Source organism: Meleagris gallopavo, chromosome Z, assembly GCF_000146605.3.
Source record: "Meleagris gallopavo isolate NT-WF06-2002-E0010 breed Aviagen turkey brand Nicholas breeding stock chromosome Z, Turkey_5.1, whole genome shotgun sequence".
NCBI classification, from domain to species: Eukaryota; Metazoa; Chordata; class Aves; order Galliformes; family Phasianidae; genus Meleagris; species Meleagris gallopavo.
In genome coordinates, this window is record NC_015041.2 from 37,084,506 (window position 1) to 37,090,626 (window position 6,121).

General features: G+C 39.5%; 1 protein-coding gene across 1 annotated transcript in view; it reads right to left on the reverse strand.

Moving 5' to 3' along the window:
• The window catches only part of LOC104915113 (cytosolic carboxypeptidase 1), a 131,365-nt gene that overhangs the window by 16,151 nt on the left and 109,093 nt on the right, over positions 1-6,121 (reverse strand). The gene's annotated exons all lie outside the window — the stretch shown is intronic.

Sequence of the window (6,121 nt, forward strand, 5' to 3'; positions counted from 1 at the left end):
GCCTGCAGAAGGGAGATTGGAGCTTGATGATCCAACCCAACCATTCTATGATTCTATGATTCTATGAAAATATGGATAGTAAACTGTCAGTGGTTTATGGGCTGGTTCTGTGACTAGCGGGGTGGAGGGACCTACAGATCTGTGCCCTGGAAAAGGGAAGCAGGGAAAAAAAGGGGAAAAAGTGTAGAGAGATGGGTCTAGAAAAAAAGCAAACAGCAGCAATGATCTAAGGAGAAACAAACTAATTTACTAAATAAGATATCAGAATGCAAGATAACATGCTGTAACACAATGTAATAAAATATAGTTAGAACTGGAGCTAATAAATCAAGTAAAATGAGAGAGTATCTGAAAACTGAAGGCCTTACTCCAATGCTGAGGTAAGACGATCTGGGGAGCTCACATACTGCGGGGGCCAAAAGGGAAAAGAGCAGGTCTCGTGACCTTGCCAGGGATTTTATTTCCTCTTTGAACACAAAGTCCTCTAGGGTATGTAGTTTTTCTTCTCTTTGTAGGATAGGTACCCGGAACTGGAGCATTAACTCTTTAACTCCCAGTGCACTACATGATGTTATGATGTGGAATACCAATAACCAAAAATCATATAAAACCATGACATATATACTGCAATAGTGTTTTGAGGATATTCATTCACTACTCTATCTTAATATCTGCTGCTCAGTATAGCAATGGTGAGATTGAGATCTCCAGACCGTTTAGACAAACCTAAAAATCTGCCCTGTCCCACTGAAAAATAAATAGAATCATAGACTCATTAAGATTGGAAAAAACATCAAAGATCGTCTAGTCCAACCATCCACCTATCACTAATATTGCCCTCTATATACAAATACATAGATCCTAATCTGATATTATAATTCTTGTGTTTCAACTGACTCCAATTTACACAGTTACAAAAAATGCACCAGTTGCCTAGAGCTACAATCCCCACAAGCATCAGAACATCATCTTCAGGAAACTGAGTGCGAGTATAAGAGTATAAGAGCACCAAGTTTTTTGGGACCGTCCTCCACCATTTCTTTCTCAGTTACCATTGAGAAGAAATGTTGTTCAATATTATGTACTGTTTTTCCCCTCGATTAGATTATTTTAAGGGGGACTGCCGATACACAGAGAAGCAGTGGTAGAAAAAATAATGCTTGCAATGCTAATACCATCACTGAATTTGTTTAGAAAACAGCAGGCAAAAGGCTATTCAGAGCAGCAATGATGAGGATATTGTGCACAACAAAAGATGTGGTCCTGTTGCTTTATGTTGGAAGGAGCCATGCATTAGAAGCACAGCTATGGTCAGGGCTCTGCTATTTTGCATGCTCTTGGCTTGTTAAGACTAACTCCTGGAATTCATTTGTACTCTTTTGACAGCCATGGACTACTTTAGTTCTGATGCTAATCTGTACACAAACACTTTTCATAAGCTGACTGCCCTTTAGCACAGAAAAGCACATACAAACCAAAATAGTCTCAGAGCTCATCTGATCTGCATGTCAGCCCATGCACAGCCTGAACAGCATTTTGTGGCCACCTCTTGTAGAAATGCAGTTGGCTCTAATCCAACATTCATAGGCTTCTATAGACCAGAAGGCTCTAAAAATAATGCATTTGAAATAATACACTCTAGACTAGAATGCAACAGCCCTTTGAAGAGTAGCTCAGCACAAACTGTCTCACTCAGTGCCTGAGAAGCAGAGTACTAATTGCACTGATTATTTTTCATACCTGACTGTATGAATATAAGACTTTCTAAAAGTCTGGGATCAGCTCAAATACAAACAATTACAGACCTGAAGAATATTTCCCAAACTACTGCTGCCAACAGACTTGTGGCTGCCCCCAGAATCTTCTAGGATGTGGGAGAGAGAAAATATTCTCACTTATTTTGCAGTGGTGGCCCAGCAGTACTCCAAGTCTGCAGACCTGCTTTTGAACTTTATCCGTATGCCATTCACCCCAAGGGTTTCTTACCTAGGTCTGTAACATTTTCCTATATCTTCTGTGAGTGGCTGCTATTTCAGATGAGAAAGAGGATCCAAGACATCTTCAGGTCATTAAATCTGAAGATTTCACTTTCCCTTTTGCCCCAGTACAGAAGACAATTCAATGAGGCATTTAGAAGAAAATCTTCTTTTGTTAATCTCTGTGTATCTGCTCTGACTTGTGCCATATCTCCAACTTCTGTTTCAGGATGTAGCATTTTTTTTCAAGAACTGGCATTCTCTGGTTCCTATACTTTGTAATGTGGGAATCAAATGTTGATTCTGCATTAGAATTGGATAATATATATTTTTTATTTCATGATCTCCGCTGTCATAGTTCTTTTTGGGAGTCTTTCTGCTTAACCTGGGGAAGATCTCTGATAGTTTACGTCATTTATCCTCTAGATGACCCCTCCCAGGAAGGCACGCTCTGTATATAGGTGTATATAGGTGTATATATGTATATTTTGTCATACACACCTGCCTGAAGAGACATCGGAAGGCATGGCATCATTCCCCTGGTGCTCCTTGTTTAACGAAGACTTGGAAGCAAATCACCATATCAGTATGACAAGAAGAGCACTGAGACATCTTGGAAACAACAGGATGGCAACTGACTGACACCAGATAACAAACAAATTAACAACTAAATAACAAATGTAAATCCTCTGATAAGATTGTGAACCTGGAGTACCCAGCCAGTGGGGAAATAGGGGAGAGGGGGAGGCAAGGGGAGGAAAACAGGGTATAAAGGCTGCCATGTTGTATCCATTGGTGCGCTCCTGCTTGCGGGATGCCTGCCACTGCAATCGCAAATAAAATACTGCTTTTATCAGACACACTGTCCTGACAAAATTATTTGGATATTTCCAACAGTAGCTCCCCCAGAAAACACAGACAGGACTTTACATCTGCATTGCACAGGACTTGTAACTGATAAGTATGACAGTCTTTTATATGTACCCCTATTCATATATTTAAGTTCCTATGCCTGCCTTTTAGCTGCAGATGTCAGTTATTGTCCAGTGTGTTCATGTGTAACATATAACAGAAATCATAAGCTACCATGTCAGCAAAAACAGAAGTACATTAAGAAGCTACTGCTAGCAAGACAAGAATATTACTGGTATACTGGGAAAATAAGAAAAACTAACATGACATCGTAAAGGTTTTTGAAACATTCTGCTTTAAAGCACTCCCCTGTTCACTGTCACAGTTTGAGTCGCTGCACACCTGAGAATAACCAGTGAAAGCCACGCTGCAATTTCTGAGCAAGTGCGTGAATGTAGCACATTGTCACTGTCAAGCTTCACCAAAACAATTAATGAAAAATCTATGGAAACTTGCTACACGCCAGAACAAATTGCTACATACCGTAACTTGTTAGATATTTTATCAAATCTGTACAAGGTGAGTTGCTATTTCACTGCGTAACAGAAGGAAACTTCTGCTGCATCATACCACCACTGCATGTTATTCTTGCCTTATAATGCAAGCTTTCAGTGAGGACTATAAAGGTCTGATGGGATGGGCAACCTCCTTCCAAGGTGAGAAATGTCTTTGGCTTTACATTTTATATGCAATTCAGAAAGAGCCTTGTCTTCTGTTCCTTACATGATATTATTGTATGGTGAAGCTGTGCTCCAGATGCGAGGTGAAAAAAACAACACACACACACAAAACAAAAAACAAAAACAAACAAACAAACAAACAAACAAAAACACACACACACACACAAAACCCACTACCACAGTAGCACAGCGATTCCTAAATAAGCAAGCTGTCACAGTACTGATCTTGGATCAAAGAAAGCTGATGTTGCCATGTTCTTAGGTCAGACACAGGCATCCTTAAGAGTACAGATCTCTGCCATGCTTTTTGTTTAAAGTGTTCTACATGCTTCAATGAGAACCTACACTGTTCTTTTAAGCCTGAAATGTCAGAAAGCTAAAGGAACTTGATTAAAGTGACCTGAGGAGTAGAGGGGTGTATAATAGACAACAGTAGGAGAGGTTTAAGATCAGCTTTAGAGAATTAACTTCTAATTATCTTGCTGCATAGCAGAATTCAAAGGTACACATCAAGGCTCCCCATTCAGTGCACTGGCAGAGTAGGTGAGCCAGTTTCAGCACTTTGAGTGGCATAGAGCACTTCAGAATTAAACATCCTCTATCACAAACATCACTGAAAGTTGGACTCTCACAGCTTCTAATACGCATAACAAAATGAAGTGTAACAGCTCCTGCCTATTACTACTGAAAAGATGTAGAAGATGTTGAAAGCATTAATAAAGATATTTCCCCTACATAGCTTTTGGTACTCAATTTCAGTAGTGATGTTAGAATAATTTGTACCTACTTCCTCACTGTAAAAAACATTATATTAATAAAAACGTTGATACAAAATGGAGGTAAGACTGCCTTCCTCCTCTCATTTCTTTTCCCTCCAATAATTTTTCAAAAACCATTTAAAAATTCTATTGGTTTTAGCTCATTGAAGAATTTTAATCATCACAAGTAAGGACAATCTAAGCAGATCAATTTCATGGTTTATATTCTTAGTCTTCCTATTGAAGCTTGTAGGTTTTCATTAACTTTGATAGGTTTCAGATCAGATATTTGAAAAAGAAAAACAAAGTTGTGCACTATCACCACGTGGCAGATAGCCTCTGGGTGAGGATACAACAAAAGCTGTGCAAAGTAGAAGCAAGCTGAGTATTTCAGTCAGCTCTGTCTCACAACCCTTATGCAGCTGAGAGAAATAATTTAAAGCATTAGAGTAAGTCTGGAATACTTACCTAGCTCTAATAGAGTGGGATTTCCATGAGAATGACTACCCATGCCTCAGCAGGGTAGCTAAGGCAACTTCATCCGTTTCTTTAGGTATCTCTGTAAACACCATCTGGTGCAGCAGCAGGGTTTCCACGCTTAGCATCTCATCCATGAAGAAATGGCTGTTTTTGTTTTCTGTTAAACACAATGTCACCTGTAAGTACAGTGGTCACCTGTGTCTCCAGGGTATAACTTGTTTGCAGAAGAGAAGACGGAAGAGCACAGTTAGGCAGTGGAAAACTAAATTGACATCTGAAATCCATGAAGAAATCTCTAACTCCATTGTAGTGTTAGAAAGTGGCATTCCTTTATTCCTCATGATGCACACTGGGCAAATTGACAAGCAAGCATGCACTCTCAGAGTTCAGGTTCTACATTTATACGGCTAGGACACACGTATGCAGCACTTTGGCATATGTATTCACTCTTTTTCAAGGTCTCATAGGCATGTACTAATGTCCCTTTTGGGCATGCTCAGTGGTATTTAGGGTGGTTGAGTGCCCACCTACTTCTTCCCCTTGTTTTCACCATCAGCTTCATCACTGAGCCTCACTTTGACTCACTTCATTCACTTTTCCTCAGTTTGGAAGATTTCCGTTGCTTATTAGGCCATAGTGAACCACTTTTTAAAAAATGTCTGTGGAATACGAGGAAAATATTTTTGCATGTTTCGAGGCAAAAGACAAAATATTCTATTTTATCCCCATTGCAAAATTATTGAGGAAAAACACGAGTGTTCACACACTAAAGTTGAAATGGGAAGTTGCAGAACTATCACTTAGGATTCCTTTTGCTAAGCTATTACACTGGTTCTTAAACTAATGTACTAACCCCTATTGCTAAGCAAACCAACCTATATCAGAGTAGCTTGAGGAGAAGAGCTGACTGGGACAACTGGAAGACAAGAATTGTTTTGGAAAGCAACACCACTGGACAAACTCATTAGCAGTGACAACCAGGAAAGTAAAAGGTGTTGCTAATACTTGGAGACTTGTTGTGGGTATGGCAGAGCGATCTCATTTGTAATCAGAATGGAGTTAATTTGATCATAAATGAGAGGAGTCTGATGGATGGAAGGAGAGTGGAAGAGGGGGACAGAAGACAATTAGGAAGCTGACCCCTGGAGTAAAACAAACTGAAAGAAGGACTGTTCCCTGGGTATTTGCAAGCAAAGACTGATTGATGAGTGACAAGTAGACGTGTCAACAGCAAAGGTGATTTAAAAAGTACCTAAGCATTAGTGTGATTTGAAGAAAAGGTAGAAGAAAGTAGAGAAGTGCCAAATAAAAATGA